The sequence below is a fragment of the Talpa occidentalis genome, unplaced genomic scaffold, assembly GCF_014898055.3.
Source record: "Talpa occidentalis isolate TD23 unplaced genomic scaffold, MPIMG_talOcc4v2.1 talOcc4.18, whole genome shotgun sequence".
NCBI classification, from domain to species: Eukaryota; Metazoa; Chordata; class Mammalia; order Eulipotyphla; family Talpidae; genus Talpa; species Talpa occidentalis.
The window spans coordinates 5,473,866-5,492,658 of record NW_023601851.1 but is presented as its reverse complement, the minus strand read 5'-3'; the positions used below and the strand labels follow the sequence as shown (position 1 = coordinate 5,492,658).

The following is an 18,793-nucleotide window of genomic DNA, read 5'->3' as shown; positions in this document are numbered from 1 at the left end:
CAAATCTCACCCAGTGAGCACAATAAATTTCTTGCCTGTGAGAAACTTAGCCTGGCTCTCCTTTTCTTTACTGCCCCAATCCTTTTGTTTGGGGGAAAGGATGTCCTGAGCTAATTCCACACAGGCTTTGTGGACTCCACCCCCACTCCAGACCACAGCCATCAGGACATTGGGAAAGACAAATCCTATCACCACCAAAGGGAAGGTGGCTGGGACCTGAGGGTGGAGTTAAACTGCCAGGTGTGGTATAAAAACCAAACACGAGGGCCTTCGGGGGCTTGCTCTCTCGCTCGCCTCCTGGCTTCATGGCTCCAGGCTTGCGGCCAGCTCTCAGAGTGCCCTTTGGGATTCCAGATCGGCTTATCAGGTAGGACACATTTAAAACTTTGTCTCCCTCTTTTCTCCCTGAGTTGTCCATTTCCTCATTCGCCCTTCCCTGGTAAATAAACCTTTTATTAACCTTTCGCGTGTGCCTGCAGTAGAGTATTGATAAGTCCTTTTAAGCATGCGGGTGAGGACCCACAGTCAGGCACCCCATTTTGTATCGGGGCCACCTAACTGCATATATAATAAGGATGTGTATAATTTAAGTGCCATATGAAACTAAGATATATATGAAATTAAAATGGTAAACTTTTCATATTATATACATAAGTAGACTTGGAGTATGTACAATTATTATGTAGGTCATTAGTATATAATATATTTAAAAATTAGCTTACTATTAAGATACCTATGTATATATTATATTTAAATATCCTAAATTTGCATTCCTATATTTCCTAAATATATATGTATAGTATGTTGTGTGTATAAAATTTATGAATAGATTCCAACATTAAGTATATATTAATTAGGATAAATAACTAAGCAAAATAGAATTTAATATACTTTTTGTGCTGTTTAAAATAAAATTACACTTAGTATAATCAGTTAATAGCATAGTGTAATGATAATAGTGTAATGATATAATAATGATAATAGCATAATGATACATAAGATTGGGTTATTAAAATAGAATGTGCATGAAAATAGAATATGTATTTATTGTCTGCTATATTTTACTTAAAATATAGAGATAATGGAATGTTTATACATATATTTTGTGCATACATAATTAGAATATATATGTATGATTTTGTTATCTGTAGGCAATTATAGGATGCAGGAAATATTTGACTATATTTGTCCAACAAAAATGCTAATTTCAGAGAGTTAATATTTCAAAGGAGCCAAAACTATATATCTTATAAAAAACAGTCATTTTGAACTTTATTCCAGAATTTCTGTTTGGTTGCAAGTTTCAGTGTCTCTAGTCTTCCAGTGATTTGAAAAAATTGTCACGATCTTAATATAGAGCAGATGTAACAAGTGATTAAGAACCCACAATTGACTTTTCTATGTGGGAAGTTACAGGATGGTGTTCCTGATGGGGAGACAATTCCATTTTTCCATGGATTGCAAAGGAGAAGATGTCACTGAACAAAAAATATTTCTCAAAGAAGCCTGGGACTGAGGCAACAGGAATGGGATCTGGGGGAGTTGGGAGCATGTTGGATTTTTCCTCCTGCTTTCAGTTAACTTAGAAAAATGTTTCTCCTTACAAGACATGAAAGATGGTAGAACCTTGAAGATCTGTGTTCAGACACATTGCAGAAGCAAAGGCAAAATTGCCTTCTCATCACAAAAGTTGGCAAAGAAAGAAAATTCAAGAACAAGAACCCAGGACAGAGATGGGACAATAGGGTCGGACGTCAATTCCCCCAGCCACTGCAGTCATCAGCATCATGCCCTGTCTTCCTGAGCACAGGAATTTCCAACCTTAGGGAGTCATTATTCTTCTTGGCTGGGAAGAGACCTTGAGCTTCTCATGCCTCTTTTAAATATCTAGAGTAGAATCAGCACCACCTGGGAACTGTCAGAAATTCAAACGTTTGCATGTATCCTAATCTCTGAATCAGAAAATCTGGGGGTGGGAGAGAGGTATGGAGCCCAGCCCAGGACTCCCAGGCGATCCGGATTCAGCCAATATCTGAGGAACTCTGCTCAAAGATGTCAATATTGTCACTTCCCCCACAACCAGACCATGTTAATCTGTTAGGGGGAAAGGATGTCCTGAGCAAACTCCATACAGGCTTTGTGGACTCTACCCCCACCACACTGGGAACTACAAATCCCATAATCACCAAAGGGAAGGTTGCGAGAACCTCATGGGGGAGTTAAGCAAGTAGGCTCTCAGTTTGGGTTTTTAACTGGCCATGTGGCCTGGGTGGCGGTAGCTGGCTTGACCATGAGGCCAGCTCAGTGGGTCATTGGGATTCCAGGTCAGCGGAACGGGTAGGACACATTTACGAACTTATCTATCCCTTTTTCTCCCTGAGTTATTCATTTCTCAATTTCCCCTTCCCTTGTAAATAAACATTTTATCAACCTTTATTTCTGTCTGCAGTTTAGCATTAATAAGTTCCCTTTAAGAATGCGGGTGAGTACCCACAGTCAGGCAACCCCATTTTATATCGGGGTTTGCCTTGTAACTAATTCAGTGCTCCTGCTTCGAGTTGAGCCTGAAACATTCCTCTCTTTCTCTTCTGCTTTGCTGTTGTGACTTTGGGGAACATCTCTGGTCTCCTTTCCCCTGGGCCATGTATTGGACGCCCAGGCATATTTAGATACTGCTCCTCTGGCCTCGCAGCCCCTGACTCACCTCCCGCAGGGATCATGAAATGGTGTTTGAGTTGTTGGCTTGTGCTCCTGTTACAGGTGTGCAGTTTTAGTCATTTTATTTTTACCCCCAGTGTATTGTCAACAGTAGCCTTAAAATTTGTTGACTGGGCTGACATTACCGGGCTGGCAACTTTAAAAAGAGTAATAATAATAATAATAATAATAATAATAATAATGTCTTCCACTTACTTGGCCCCGACCACTCTATTTCCATAAACCCTCACCAGCCTGAATTTCAAAAGCATGTTTTGCTGTGTCTGTGAAGACATTTATAGGGAGGGAATCAAGGCATCCAAGCATTGTCAGCCTGGGCTTCCTGAGCCGGAGAGTCTGCTCTCCAAGTGGGTGGGCTCCCACGCTGCAGGCTTTTTGACCAAGCAGTTTTGAGTCCCCCACATTAAACAAAATCTACTGGGTAGACCGTCACAGACCAGAAGATTGGTGGTGCTCTCTAATTCCTTGCAGGCTCACCAGGAAGGAGGCCTGTCTGAAGCTCCACCAAGAAACTCAGGGTTATCCGATTCATTCATGATTGGAGAATACAAGGTCAATGTATATAAATATCAACTTTAATCCTGTGGTGGCACAGCGGTTGAGCGCTGGGCTGTGAGGCTGCCTGCAGCCTCTGCAGCTCTGGTTCATTCCCTGGCCACTGGCGAGGGTTGGAAGGAAGGAAGGAAGGAAGGAAGGAAGGAAGGAAGGAAGGAAGGAAGGAAGGAAGGAAGGAAGGAAGGAAGGAAGGAAGGAAGGAAGGAAGGAAGGAAGGAAGGAAGGAAGGAAGGAAGGAAGGAAGAAAGAAAGAAAGAAAGAAAGAAAGAAAGAAAGAAAGAAAGAAAGAAAGAAAGAAAGAAAGAAAGAAAGAAAGAAAGAAAGAAAGAAAGAAAGAAAGAAAGAAAGAAGAAAGAAAGAAAGAAACTAAAAATTGGTAGTCTGTCACTGGTGGATTGGAGGAGATTTTGTGGAGCCTCAGTAGCTCCTAAGACACCTCAGGGAATTTCTCCCTTTCCTCATGGTTAAGGCATTACAAAATTTTGTCCTATTTGGTTTTCCTGGTGAAGTAAAACTGAAAGGGAATCATGGTCACTTGGTGAAATAAAATGTAAAACTTAGGCATGTACAGAAATGTGAACATTGGTTTTCTGAAACTTTCATAAAGCATTTCAGTGCCTGATAGGTATGCAAATTGTAAATTTTGACTGTTGTCCTGCAGTGTCATGTACTTCATTGGTTTGATGTCTGCAGTCATGTGGCACTTTGTTTTTTTAAAGTGGAGTTAACTTGTGTTTGCATGCTCTCTCCCCTTGATACCAGCAAAGTATAAACAAGTGGTCATAGTGTTTACTACTCATGACAGAGTCTATTTTTGCATGACTTCAGTAGGGAATTTTGTCTGCTTCACCTAAAAATTGGAAACGTGTTTCATTTTGTGACTTTGATTAAATGTTTTCCAGAAAGTTAAATTTGAGCTAAACCAAGGAGCAGAGAACCTGCCACTTTATATGGAAGCTTCCAGAGACCTCCAAAGAGGGTGAGGAAGCTGGCCTCCATGGGCAGGACTGGACATCCTGGAACAAGAAAAAAATTATGGTAACCTCGAAAAGAAGAAACCCCAGATGGCAGCTGATAAAACCAACTTTGTTTCTGAAGCCTGCAGGGACTGGATGTCACACCTTCACTCTGATTGTATATGGCATATTCCAACAAAGCCAGCGTGAAATGCTGTTTGGTTATCCTGACCTGTGATGTTATGCAAAAATAGGTGAAATGATCTGAAAGTGGATTTAGTTTCCAAATATTTTGCTGTATTGTTGGAGTGAATGGGGATCAGCATAGATGGCACTTGTTTCTAGATAAGTTACATCAGGTATTAATTTTTTTTCTTCTGGCAATTTTGATATCTTTGCTGTTTTGTGTTGCCTAATGCCTCTTCATGATTTTCCTTTTTAGCGTGGACTAATTGCCAGGCATGAAGGACGGGCATACTGGACATTCCTGGACAATACTGGTAACTGATTATTGCTTCTTTTACATACCCTAAAACCCTACAAAATATTGTCTCCTAAGGCTACACCCTGGGGTCTGCACTTAAAAAAAAAAAAAACAACAACAACAAAAGAAGGAGTCTAGAGGATCACTTGTCCCCATAGGTCCTTATATGCAGAGCTTGATTTACATTTAAATTATTGAATGACAATGCTTTGGCCTAGCAACTGGTGAGCAACAGCTCATTCCTGATTCCTCTGGTCTCATGGCAATACAACAACATTTTATCCCAGCAGAACCAAGTCTTAGGCCATTGGTTGTAGATCACCATCTGTTGCAAGGACAAATTTGGCTGGGACTTTAAAACATTTAAAATCGGGGAGAGGGTTTGTTTCTGTCTTATCACTTATAAAGCCATGTTCAGTTAGAGCAATAAAGGACCAGTCTTACTCCAGAGCTCCAGCCATTATTGATACAGCCACCACCTGGGATGCCACACATAGGAATCAAAATGAAAAAGAGAATCCCTTCCCATGTATTGTGCAGTCCTCTGGAACATCAGATCAAGACTCAATGCCCTTGAGGTTGCTGTGTGCTGACGTGGTGAACATCAACAGGTCCTCTGGACATCACAGACTCAATTGTGGTTTGTTGGGATATCATTTTCTGTAACCCCTATCCCTTTTAATGCAAACCTCTCCTGAACAGATATTCAAAGACAACTTTATGGTACATAGTACATTCCATATTAACCTTGGTCTTGTCATGGAATTTAGAGATAAGTTATTGCAAATATTCGCACAATTGCAGCAAAAACACAAATGCCACAATGGCACATTTGAATGACATTGGGTAATGACTATTTCCAACAAATCCTCAATGTTATAATTTGGATGTTGTTTAATATTGTATTATTTTTGTATATTTTTACTGTACAGGAACTAATTTGCACCCGTTAAATTTTGTAAAACCTTTGAGGATCATCTTGCTGTTCTTTATACTAGCTCTTGTTTATGACATCTGCTACTCTGTAGAGTGCTCTCCACAAGCATATGAAAATGCCCTGGAAGTGAAAATAACAGCACCACTTTATTCACTATGAAGGCTTTATTAAAAAACAAACAAACAAACAAACATAAAAGGGGGAGATGTTGGAAACCCCTAAGTCGTGAAGTGCTGAGACAGGAAGCAGGGCAGTATCATGATGGGAAGATTGGTCAACACTGGCTGGATGACTGGCCCATGTCCAGACCATGATGTCCTTTCCTTTGTCACCAAAGCTAAGCCTGAGAAGCAAGGGAGTGGAATAAACCCGATGACACAGGACCTTGGTGGTGAGTATGAGCCTGGACCAAGCTGAGAGTGATTCATTGTCTGGTGACTAACGGGGGTGGGGGTTGGTGGGGCGGTTTTTCAATCAACATGAGTTGCACTGGACACTCGGGATTCCTGAGCCCAGAATGTGAGTCAGTTGTCATGGTTACCCTCTGCTCGCCCAAACCAAAGACCCATCTCAGCCACCAGCATATGCCCTGCCTGTGTGCCCAGGTCTCATGCCATTCGGGTTCTTTTGGGTCAATTCTCCCAAGTCTCTTCCTCACTGTCACAGCCTTGATTGGTTGAGAGAACACAGACAACTCCTGTCTGGGTGGCCTTTTCTGGGTGGCCTCTTTCAGGCAGGAGGTCGGCATGCCCAGGCCTTCTTTTCTGGCTACCTCCACGGTCATGTGCTTGAAGACAAGCTAAGGAGTAGAGTCCCACATTGGAGTGGACTTCCCGAGTAGCTTTCAGCAGAGGAAAAAAATGTCATTTCATTATGGTTTTTACTTGGATTGTATGACAACCATGAGAAAAACAAGCCAGTATTTCAGCTTTCCTGTCTCCATGGAAGTGTTGTGAGTTTTCTGCTGGCCTGTCCGAGAGTTTGGCTGGAGACAAACCCTGTGAGCCTCAGAGCTTTCACCCTGAGGTTCTCTGTGCCTGAAATGCCTCTTCCCTCACTTCCTTCTCCAAGAGCCACCTCCTAAGTGGGGCTTCCCATATCCCTCTGTTCAGACACACACCCCTCTGTCACCTTCACCTTTCTGCCCCCTCTCCATCACACCTACTACTCCCTATATGACTGACATGGCTGATCCCTGCACCACCCCTCATCCTGACCCCACAGCTCTGTGGCAAATCATGCCTGGCAGGCAGTGAGGCAAATCTCTAGCCATGAGCTGTTCTTGCTCGCTCCAGGTGGCTGGGCATTTCTTCCTCCTGAGGGGTCTGGGCTCCCACACCCCCATCTTGGTAGCCATGAACACAGAGGTTCTTGCCACCCATGGGTGTCATCTCCATTGTCTTCACAGTGTTGGACAGTTTCCAGGGTGCCGACGGGTCTCCTGGGGATCCCCAATCAGTGTGGGATCTGAACCAGCCGGCTGCTCAGGAATGGTTAAACAGGGACCTCTGAGTCCTCCTTGCCCAAATGGCATCCTGCCAATGCTGGCCAGTGTTCAACATCTAGTCCACCCTCCCCTGGTTCTTCCCTAACAGGTTCTCACCTCTCTGCCATCGGCCACCCTCAGGAGATGGCTCCTCACTTTCCCTTCCTTCTCAGCTTACCTTCTTCCCAGATCCAAGGAGAGGGTGCTGCCTGCTGGGTCCTGCTGGACCAGGTTCACCCCCTCCCTTCCAAGCCCGCAGTCCCTCAGGCCCAAGCCAGGACTTCACTCCAAGTCTTGGGGGAGCCCTGACAGGAGAGGACAAGACTCACTCAGAGTGGTGACACCTGCCCCAAATTCCTGCTGCATCACCACCGTGTGGAAATTCAAGGTGAAAATAGAGGTAAAAAGCCCATGTATCCTCCAAAGATTATGACAGTGTCAAAGTACTGAGGTCAGTGGTGAAGTCTTGAGTGTCCTTAAGGTCTTAAGTGGAAATGTTGGTGAGGATGTCCATTTTGTGGGTCTGTATGCAGTGTCATTTCAAAATTGTTCAGATGGGTTGAGCTTATAGTAGAACATTCTTTGTCTTCATAGCAACCTTGAAAATCGCCATGTCAAAAGCAATAAAGTACATGGATAGACACTGCAAGAGATATCTGCAGCATCTTCATGATGCTCTTTCATGGGTGGCTGACATCAATTCATTAAGGGTGAACTGTTTTCAGATAAAGATAACCCCCCCTTTAAAAGAAGGGACTTTAAGGGCTCCCCTGGTGGCGCAGTCGGTTGAGCACAGCTCTGTGAAGCTGTCCGCAGCCTCTGCAGCACTGTTTGGATCCCAGCCAGCCAGCAAAGTTCCCACATGGGATGACAGACCTCTCCTGTATCGCCCACTGCTCCCCTCAGCGGTGTATTTCATCAGTCTCTCTGTTCTGTTCCCTGCTCTATCTCTGGTGAATCCTCCCACCCTCCCACACATCTGGCCTGTACACCGGTTCTTGTATAAGTAAATCTTTAAAAGGAGGGGATTTAGATATTGTTGGCATACATATGGTTCATTGAAACGTCACTGGTCATTCCCTGAGGTTTTATATCCTTCCTCAGTTTTTCATTGGAGTGTTTGCACCCAAGCAATTGACAGTTGGCATGCCTGCCTGGAAGTCAGCCCACGGCAGCACTTCCACAAAAATGGAACTCTATTTTGCTGCCACCATCTTTTTTTTGTTGACTGTGGAATCTCTGCTACCATCATCAGGATTTGAGCTCTAGGGGGAGACAGAAAATGACAGCCTGCTGGCTGGCAGGACACTGAGGGTGGTTATCAACGTTGTGCAAGTAGACTTGGAACACAGGAATTTCATTCTATTTTATCCCATTATTTTTTGTGGGTTTTATTCCTTCTGTTTTTGCCCCTTGAGCCTCTCCTTCTCAGCCTTTTCCCACCCACTATGTGTTTACGTCTCATCACTGCTTGCTGACGACGGTGTGGAAGTGGTGGAGATGAGGCAGCAAGGGTGGGGTGGGCTGGTTGTGGAGAGCTCTGCTCGTGTCATTTTGGGTCCTGGAGGGACATGGACATTCCTGGGGTCAGAATATTGCTGAGTGTGACCCTGTGGGTGACCGGGGCTCCAAAATGAAAGTGCATCCCCCGAGTGTGCTCCCAGCTCCTTCCTGCTGCACTGATCAACCCCTGGGGTGGGTTTTCTGGGCTCTCTGTTCTGTTCATTGATCTGTGTGTTTTATTTTTGTGGAGATTTATGATGTAATTGGGGAATGTATTGTAAACTTTTCTGGGGCTGACACCTCCCTCCCCACCCCAGGTCTAGCAGGCAGGAAGGCAGAGTCGTGTCCCAGTCTCCCAGGGTGCAGGTTCTGACACAGTGGGTTGCGTGGTGCCTGGGCTCTGCATTTCTCACATGGGTTCTGAGATTCTGCCTCTGCTGGTCATGGCCTAACATGTGAAGGCTGAGGTGTCACTTACCTGTTGTGCAGCTGACGTGGCCATTCAGAGCCTGGAAGAGGAAAATTTCACCCCTGGAAATTGCCTTATCAGGCGACTTTAGACTCTCCCTTGAATAGAATCCAGGCTTTCCTGAGCCTTGAGTAACCAGGAGCAACATGGCCTGCCACATTCTGGCTACAAGTATTTGATTTTCTAACATGGTTATTATTAACCTATTCAGTGTATTGAAACCTGTGACCATCTCTGCATCACTAAGGGACACCCCTGAGATTCCTGCAGCAGGGACAGCTGTACGCTATCACCAATGGGGATGGAAGATCCTTCATGGGGAATCATCTGAGACACTGAAGGGCCCATTCTTTTTTTTTAAGATTTTTTTTATTTAAATATTTTATTTTATATAATTCTTACATCTTTTTTTTTCATCTTTGCACAATGTATGCATTTTCATTTTGGTTATATTCCCTATACAATTGCACCTCCCCCCTTATTTTGACTCTAGTCCTTCCTTTCCCTGCCCCTCCCCCCCAGTGTGTCTATGGTTTACAGTTTCTTGTTGATTTTGATTTTTACTTTATATTGATTAGTCTTTTTCCTGGTCTCTTATTTAGGTTTTCTAAATTCCTGCTATAAGGGAGACCATCCGGTATTTTTCTTTTTCTTTCTAACTTATTTCACTGAGCATGATTGAAGGGCCAATTCTTAAGTTCTTGAGATGTTTTCTCTATTGATATCTGGTGCAAAGAGGATCCCTCCTGTTTTAGAGAGTGAATGAGCTACAATCACCCATTCAACTGGAAAGTGGACATTTTGTAGATAATCTACTTACTTTTTAATAGTTATAATCTGTTAAAGTGATATTACCTACATCCTTTCATGCTTCCTTTGCACAGAGGTTGAACTCTTCAGGTCACGAGAAATAAATTGATGTTCATTGAGCACTTGTTGGAGATTACCTGACCCTGTGCAAGAAGTTGGTTACTTATGTGATCTCATTGATGACACTATAGAGACATTATTCCTATTCCATAGTAGAAAATCCTATGTTCTAAAAGACAATGAACTTGTGTAAGATCATACAAATAAGGACAAAGGTCAGGGATTTTGTCCGGACCAGCCGGGCAGATCAGCGCGGTACCGGGGGAAGGAAGCAGGGTATTGGTATAGGACAGGGGTACACAAGGAGTGGAGACAAAGCCAGGATCATCGCCTGTCTCATTTATTCAGGAATGTGTACAAGGTTATATAGGGTTCAGAGGAGGAGGTCTCTCGTTATCTCGAACAAGGAGAGACCACCAATGCAAACAAGCCACAAGGAGCAAGCAGGGGGCAGGGTTCATTCGTCACAATAGGAAACTTGAAACCTTCACTCGAGCTAACATTCAGTACCTGCTTCAGGCAAGAACCCGGATGTTCAGGTCTGGTCCCCGACAGGATTTTTGTACTCCATATTTTTGACCGAATCAGAAATTGTCAAATGAGGCTAAACGGTAAACCCGCTCAAGGCCAGGGGGAGGGGAGAATTGTGGGAAACCCTGTGCATCTTCAGAACAGCTCCATGGGTGTTTGAGGTCCTTCATAAGGAGGGAGCCTCAAGTTAAATGAAAAAAAAAATAATGTATAATTGTGTTACATGTGCATGCTGACTTTAATATTGCACATGATTTATTTGATAGTTATAGAAAAAACTCTAATGCCAAATGTGATTGCTACTCATAAGAGACTGCCTTTCAAAATAGGCTTTTCTGTAATTATTCCCATGCAGCAGGCTAGCTGCTGTACCTACCAGAGTGAATTCCTGGAGATCTAGAACAATTGGTAAGAAAGGGATTCCTCAGCAGCGCCTGCAATATTATTCAGGATAAGACCCCCCTTAATTGTTAATGTTTTGATCTATCTAATCCATACAAGTGGGAAACATATTAGAAACAGTGACTAGTGTCCTCAGGATGTTGGTATTCTTGGTGATTGTTTTGTTATTCATGTTTCCTGTGTTGATAAATTTCTCCGTGAACTTATGTCATTTTGTGATTAGATTAAAAAAGGTTATTTACATAGTTCTAAAGTTTAGATTCTTGGCTATCACTCTTGGTAATTCTCTTTCAGTATGAAGAGCACAGATCCATTCTCTGAAATGATCTTGATTAAGTTTGCCATTACAATGAATCAAATGTAAATTGAGTGTGAAGATATATGTCCTTCTTTAAAAAGAGAATCTCGAGGGCCTCACTGGTGGCGCAGCAGTTGAACACTGGGCTGCGAAGCTGTCTGCAGCTTCTGTAGCACTGGTTTGATCCCCGGTCAGCGGGCAATGGTCCCAAATGGTGCACCGAACTTTCCTGCCTGCCCGCTACTCCCCTCAGCAGTATATTTCATCAGTCTGCCTGTTCTGCTCCTGTACAGGTGGATTCTCTCACAGAATCTCTCCCGCAATTTTGACTGTACCCAGTGCTTGTATAAAAAAATAAATATGTCTTTAAAAGAAAGATAAAAAAGATAACCTGAAGATGTGGGCAGCTCTCCTGCCTGCCTATGACTGTGCGGGTGTTTCTTTTCACAAACGTTTTTGTTTGCATCTCTTTCTTTTGCTTATGTCTGTGAACTGTCCTGTACTTACCTTCACTTTTAAATTGTCTTTTGGATATAAACAATATGCTAAACAATTCTATGGAGATAAAATAGGTCCAGTTCATTGTGATACATGTCCTTAAACATATTGTGACAAACATTTCTCTATTCCAGAACCAGCTGTGATCACCTTCATTAGATTTGCCATAGTGGGCATAGAGCCAGCTCCAAACAGCAGCCTTAGCAAAATATTTTTTTTTATTTAATTGGTATACTTACACTGCACCAAATAAAAGGTAGTGCAGGCACACCTTGGAGATATTTTTGGTTCATTTCCTGAATACCACAACAAACCTAATATTGCATAAATCAAGTCACTATTTTTTTGTTGCTTTCCTAGTGCGAATAATTTTTTTTAACCTGTAGTGTTTACTATTAAGTGTGCAATGATATTTTGTCTAATGTGAAAATACCCTAATGAGATATCATTGAGACATGAGGTGAGTATATACTTTTTTTTGGAAAATAGTGCTGCTGGACTTACCACAGTCAAGGCCACCACACACCTTCAATTTGTTAAAAGAGGTTATCTGACAGGTGTGAAAATGTGAAGCAAGCAGGATGGGGGATGCCTTTATACACACTTCTTAGAATGATTCTTTGGGATTTAATAAAGTATACACCCCTGGATAAGTGGACTACAACTTAATGATGACGTCTGTGCATAAATTTTTCATCAGTTATGTGCCGGGGACTAGCCTCCGGCAAAATACCGTGTCAGGGGTTCCTGAAAGGATGAGACGGCCTCAGTGAAAACGAATGAACTGAAACTTAGGGACTGAGGGGAAGGGAATGAGGAGAAACCGACACTTGGTGAGGTGTTAGTATCTTCTGCCGAAAGTTTCAGCAGGTTCTTTATTTATAAATTTTTTGCAAGCATTGCGATTACATTATCAAGTGCATAGAAACAAAGCAGAAACAATTAGTGCATCTCTTTTTCTGTGCTCTCAGCAAGAAGGCAACCTTCAAGGTTAATAAAAAACTAAGTCTTACACTAAAATTCATTGTTTCAGCTAAACAATAACCTAAATCAATTGAAAGCCACCTGTACATCTCTACCAGCTAAAGCCTAAGCAAAGAAAAAACTTTTCTTATTCTCATGGCCTTCATACCAGGGGCCGGCTGCTACTCAGCTATCAGAACTTCCTCTACCTAGAAACTCCTTAACTCAAATAGCTTCATTTAAGAACTTTCCCAAGAAACTTCAAGGGAAGGCAAAAGAAGGACTTAAAATAATAGTTGTATTGTAATGCTTGTCAGACATGTTCAATAAACCATCTCCCATTGTCAAGTGAGCCAAATTGTTTAATAATTAGTTTTTAAGAGATAATTTTCTGTGCCATTTATTTGCAGTATACTGATGCATATAATGTAGTGCCTGATGTACTTTTTGGGAAATTTTTCTCCTTTTATGCCCAAGAACAAAAAGTGAAGGGATGTTAGATCTTCAGCCCCACGGTGTGAGGCACAAGGAATCTTCGGCCCCACGGTGTGAGGCCCTTTAGCTTTGGCCCCACGGTGTGAGGCCCTTTGTGCTTCACTGCTTGCCAGTATTTTATCTGGCTGGGGCAACAAGGCCTCCTGCAGCGGTTATGTCAGCACGGGGGAGTGTGTTTTCTTTTCCATGATAGAAAGTTCTATGAACACACAAAGTAGTGAACAAGGGTTAGCCAAGTGCTTGCTGTCTGCCAGGGACTGTGCTATACACACAGCCTTCTTAAAATTTATTGTGGCCTTTTAAAAATTTAAAAACCTTATAGCTACCATTGGATGAATATCAGTTGTAAGACAGTGGTAAGTAGAAAATAGGGGATTTAGTTCTGATTATGTTATTGAAAAGCTACAGAGGAAACACATATGACTTGACTTCTGGCTAAATTGTTCCTCAGGCTGTAATCCATGTGTCCACAGTGAGGAAGCCAATACTCCCTGGCAACACTCTGATCCTTTCGCTCCCCAAACTGGACACTACTGTCAACATTTGGGATGATGGTACCATTGCTGTGCTTTGTTGATTTGAATCATTGTTGCTATTTTAGATTTTTTTTTCTATTTATGCATTTGTATTTACTTATGCATACAAGAACTCTGCCACTTTCTAATTCAAATTTTGTTTTTCCTTCTATTTAAATATTTGGTTTATTTTTGTGTAGAAGCACTGGAGTGTAGGCCAGAGGTGTGGGGGGATGAGAGGATTCACCAGAGATAGAGTGTGGATCAGAACAGACAGATCTACTGAAATACACTGCTCAAGGGAGCAGCAGGCAAGACAGGATATGTCTGCTGTGCCCTATGTGGGTCAGCTCCCTGGCTGGGGATCGAAATCAGGCAATCTTGTGGGCCACTGTGGTGATAGTGCTGAGACGTAAGCCCTAGGTTACCAGGGAGGCTCTCAAAGTTTGTTTTGATATTGGATAAGCACAATTATTTGTTAAATCATTTTAATGTTATGAAATACAATTATAAATATTTAAAAGTTATATATGAAGGTGAATGAAAAATATTTTCATTATGAATGCGATTGTGGGCATTGTCTCAGAGACTTGTAAATGTTCTCTCTGAGAACTGTAGAATTGGTAGTATTCTTTAGATGCAGATTTTGCAGTTTGAATCCAATTGAAAAATTGGCATCTTTGGTATAATGGAAGATGTAGTTATCATTGAATTTCAGATTTAATAATTTAGAATATCATAATAGCTAATTTTCCAAATAATCTGGAATAATTGGGAATGAGTCTGTGTGGGTGACTGTGGTATTATGTTCTCTCTGAGCCCAGGATAATGCATGTGCTATTGCTTGGACATCCTCAGTGGTCACTTCATTCTGATGGTTTTAGAGTGAGCCTCCTGTTCTGTTTGTTCCCAATATTTGGTGCTGAGTTTTCATGGTTTCCACTTGTGTAAAATAAGCTAAGGACATACATGTACCAATACTAAAAGTAGCCTTTGACCTGGGTCTGCAGTTAATGAATTTTATAGAAAAAAAACTTGTAGGGTGCATATTCAGCATTAGTGTACACAGAAAGACCATGATATTTGCAGTGTCAGGTGCCTTTTTTCCTTAAGCACTGAAATGGAACAAGAATAATACTAACAGTTCAAAGATTATACTTTTTATATAAATAATTTTGATATGAACTAAGCAGGCTGAGGTCTGAGCATCCCTAACATACAAATGCTATGTCCATGTTCAGGGAAGATATTCCTTTCTGTTAGCAGTGTAGCTGGGTGTTTTTACTGAAATGAGTAAGCCTTAAGTGGCCCGGTGTGAACCACAGATATTAAAGAATACGGAGAAGTTAACTTCATTAGAATTGCAGGAAGATCATCGAGGGATAGAAGGAGTGCTTATTGTGTATGGTTCACTTCAATGTCTTGGAATGAAACCTTGCAGGTTTTATATAACTGGTTGGGGATGAAGAAGTTTGTGGGTTACAGCCCTGGCTGCCAAAACTGCTGGAGCCTGTGTGCTCATGAACCAAAGTGCATTGAGAGGTCAGTGCCTTGTCCTATATGCCTTACTATGTAGAACTCAGAGCCAGAAGGAAAACTCAGGTGTTTGAGATGATTCTTGGTGAGCAGCAGACCAGGTCAGCCAACCAACGAGCAGCCCTTCAGCCATGTTCCTCTTACACCTTGGTATCAGCAGAGCTATAAGCATGAGACAGCTTTTGACTTGTAGCTGTCTAGTCCTTGTCCTAGGAGGATAGAATCTGATAATCATATGATTTATTCTCTCAATGAAATATTTTTGAAATGTGCCTGACTACCGTGCAGAAACTCTTTGCTATGCTATGAAGGTGAGTGTGTACCTAGATTCTTCCCCCTACTCAATAGATCCAGGTGGGCACTGCTGGTTCATCTCCCCTGAGGTGGCCACTTTCATGACACTTACTAGCCCTGCCAGTTGCTCTTCCTGCTCTTAGCTCAGGCTGTTTCCAGAGTGTGCTGACTCAACACAAGTTTGTTTGTTTGTTTTTTCATTAGACCCATGTGTGTTCTCGTTCCTCGCTTGCTTTGGGTGCTTCAAGGAATACTGAAGTACCTTCCTCCAATCCTGCATATTCTATCATCAAGACATTCTCAGTAGTGGCCGTAGAGACTGGAGTAGGGTGAAAACTGATTCTTGGAGATAGAGGGAAGGTTTTATTTGTGTTTGTCTATGTGTGTTGAATAAATATAGTGCATCAATGGATAATTACCTGTGGCATTAAAATTTCATGATGATTAAGGAAAACACCTGCTTTTTATTTCTTTACCCTTTTATTTTACTTCCTGAACTTTGAGATTGCTCTTTTTTTTTTTTTTTTCATTTGCTAGTAGTACAGAGCTAATGCTGTTCCTTATTGGGGAGTGCAAAGTTTTTATATCCTATTCCTAATGAAGCCCTTCGTGTACTTGTTTCTAGTGCAAAGGTAGCATCAGAAGCTTGAAGACTGACCAGTAGACGGAATGAACTGTTGGCAAGGGTGAGGTGAAATATGTACTTTCATTCATTCCTGAGGAAAGAATCACTGTTCCGCTATTCTGCAGACAACCGTGAATTTAGGCTATTTATTCTGCCTGTGTTGGTAATTCTATATTTTTGGAAATGACCTAAGGAAAGGCTGAAATACTGGTACAAATCTGTACGTGTGACAGTGTTGACCAGCACCTGCTTATAGTAACAAATAGTTGGAAACATCTGCGTGGAAACCCTCGGGAATGGGTGAGGACTCACCGCATGTCCATGGGCCGAGGTGCAGCCCTCAGAGGGCAGCCCGTGAATGGGGCAGAGGAACAGGGAGGGGCCCGGGGACAGAGGCTGAGCTCCGCGGGCGCCCCCTGGCGGGGAGGCCGTGAAGCGGGCACCGGGAGAGTGTGATGGCGGCGCCGGTGCGGGGCTGGCAAGGAGGGGGCGAGCAAGGAGGGGGCGGGGCGGGAGCAGGAGGCGGAGCGGGGGGCGGGGCGGCAGGATGGGGACGGTGCCCAGGAGGGCGTGACGGAGGAGCAGGTGCGAGTCTTTAACTCCAAGCAGACGCGTCCCGCCTTTCGGGGCTCCGAGCTCTGCCGACATTATTTTGGGCGACGCGGCTACTGGCCCTGGTCTCTGAATCCAGAAATGCCGGCCGCGGTGGAGGCGTGGACACGGGCGCGCCCAGGTGTGTCCGGCCCACCAACCCGCCCACCTGTGCGCTCCCCATGCGTGGCTCCCGGCCGCCCCCTCCGGTGTCCCTGGCGTCCCGGGGCTCGGGAAGTTGGCGCTGCGGGCACCGCCCCTCAGGACCCCGCGGGCCCGGCGCATCGCGGGAGGACGAGGTGAGCCGGGGGCGGGAGGTGAGCGTGTCTCCCTGGGCGGCTGACCGGAGGGTCCGGTGAGAGGACGGGGGCGCTGGTGCGGAGGACTGGGGGCTCTTTGGGGTTCACACGGTCGTGCAGGGGATCGGTTTCATGCCTGAGTGGGACCCCCTGATGGACGTGGGTCCCCCGAGTTGCTCCCAGCATGAGATTGCTTCGGCCGGCGTGGCTGTCACTGTGGGTGATGATGTCCTTGGCACAGACTAAGATTTTCGGGGTGACACCCCCTCCCCGGCCCGCGTCTTGCAGGCAGGAGGGAAGCCACAGCCCGACCCCCAGTCTGAGCAGCTGGACCCGCCGTCCAGGCCTCGGCCCCGCAGAGGAGGCGGCTCCTCAAACCCCAGGCTCTGGAGGCCACAGAGGAGGGTTAACCCGCCAGCATGGGGTTCCCCTCGGGCTTCTCAGAGGCGGAGCTTGAACCCCAGCAGCGCCTCCAGGGAGGCAGCTCAGTCCATCCCAGCGGGCAGAGCAGATGCCCCTCTTGTCTGAACAGCAGGGCTTCGGGTCCAGCCACTCACTTTTCCTAGGATTAAAATCCCAAGTCTCAGTTTTTGAAGTTTTTAAAGTTTTCCCGGGTTAGAATCCTCCATTTCATCACTTTACCTTGCATCACCTGCCCCACCTGTGTGATGTGGCTTTTTCCATCCCCTCTCCCTTTCCCGCCGCTATCCCTTTGTCCTGCCTCCACTGCCTGGACCTCGGCACACGACGACTCCTGTCTGCGGCCTTTCTGGGGGCCCCTGTACTGAGGGGGTGGTGCGTTTGTGCGTTCTTGTTATGCCCCCGCCCCCCGTAGTTTGTTGGCTTAAGGGTGAGCTTAAAAGTGGAAGTGTTTGTGGACTTGGAGGGGACTTCTTGAGTGGCTTTCAGCCGAAGGGACAGATGATATTTTATTATGAATTTACTTGGATCATGTGACAACCCTGAGAAGAACAGGCCAGCATTTCAGCTTTATGGCTTCATGTAGTGCCTGTTTCCCCACAGGCTTTATTGATACTGTATGATCAAGACAAACACTGTCACCGTGGGGCTTTTGCACCTGAGGTTCTGCCCTTCATTGTGAAATAATATTCTCAGGGGACCCTTCTCAGGTACTGTCTATAATGCACCCCCATCTACACTCACCACTTTCACAGCCTTTTATTCGTAATGCCTGTCTCTACCTGATACTAATTTTCCCCAACCTCATCCCTTTTACCTCATTACCCTTCCCTTCCCTCTGAAGCTCAGAAACCTCACTGTTTATTAGCAGGTGCTGCTTTTTTAAAAAATATTTATTTATACTAGAACTGGGGAACAGTCAGAGGTGCGGGAGGATGAGAGAATTCACCAGAGACACAGCAGGGAGCAGCAGAACAGGCAGAAGGACTGAAGACACTGTTTCAGGAGCAGCAGGCGAGGCAGGAGAGCTCAGCTGTGCCATGAGGGTCAGCTCCCTGGATGGGGATGAAACTCAGGCCTTAGTCATTATAGTTCCCCGATTTAATCACTAGGTCACCAGGGAGGCCTGGTTATTACCTTTTTTTAGTGATAATTTGGTTGTAAATCTGTGTAGAACTTTGCCTGACATTCCCTGTGCCTCCAGATTCCTTTCTTATACTGAAGTGTGTTGCAAATGTGTCAGAATTATGGTTGTTTTCATTGTTATAAAATATACATAATATCTCACACTAGATATTTTTAATCCAGGAATTTTATGGCATTAACTATGTTCACATTGTTGCACAGA

The 18,793-nt window shown here is 44.1% G+C and overlaps 1 long non-coding RNA gene across 6 annotated transcripts; it reads left to right on the top strand.

Annotated features, from left to right (window-relative positions):
• LOC119250678 (uncharacterized) lies at window positions 1-16,127 on the top strand. Of its 6 annotated transcripts, none has more exons than XR_008552666.1 (4): window positions 1-367; window positions 4,176-4,588; window positions 4,672-6,041; window positions 15,715-16,127. It is a non-coding gene; the product is annotated as an uncharacterized LOC119250678 (long non-coding RNA). The 6 variants fall into 6 exon arrangements; XR_008552665.1 differs by having other exon boundaries at window positions 4,672-7,536; XR_005126368.2 differs by lacking the exon at window positions 15,715-16,127 and having other exon boundaries at window positions 4,672-4,729; window positions 5,646-14,375.
• The last annotated feature ends 2,666 nt before the right edge of the window (window positions 16,128-18,793 follow it).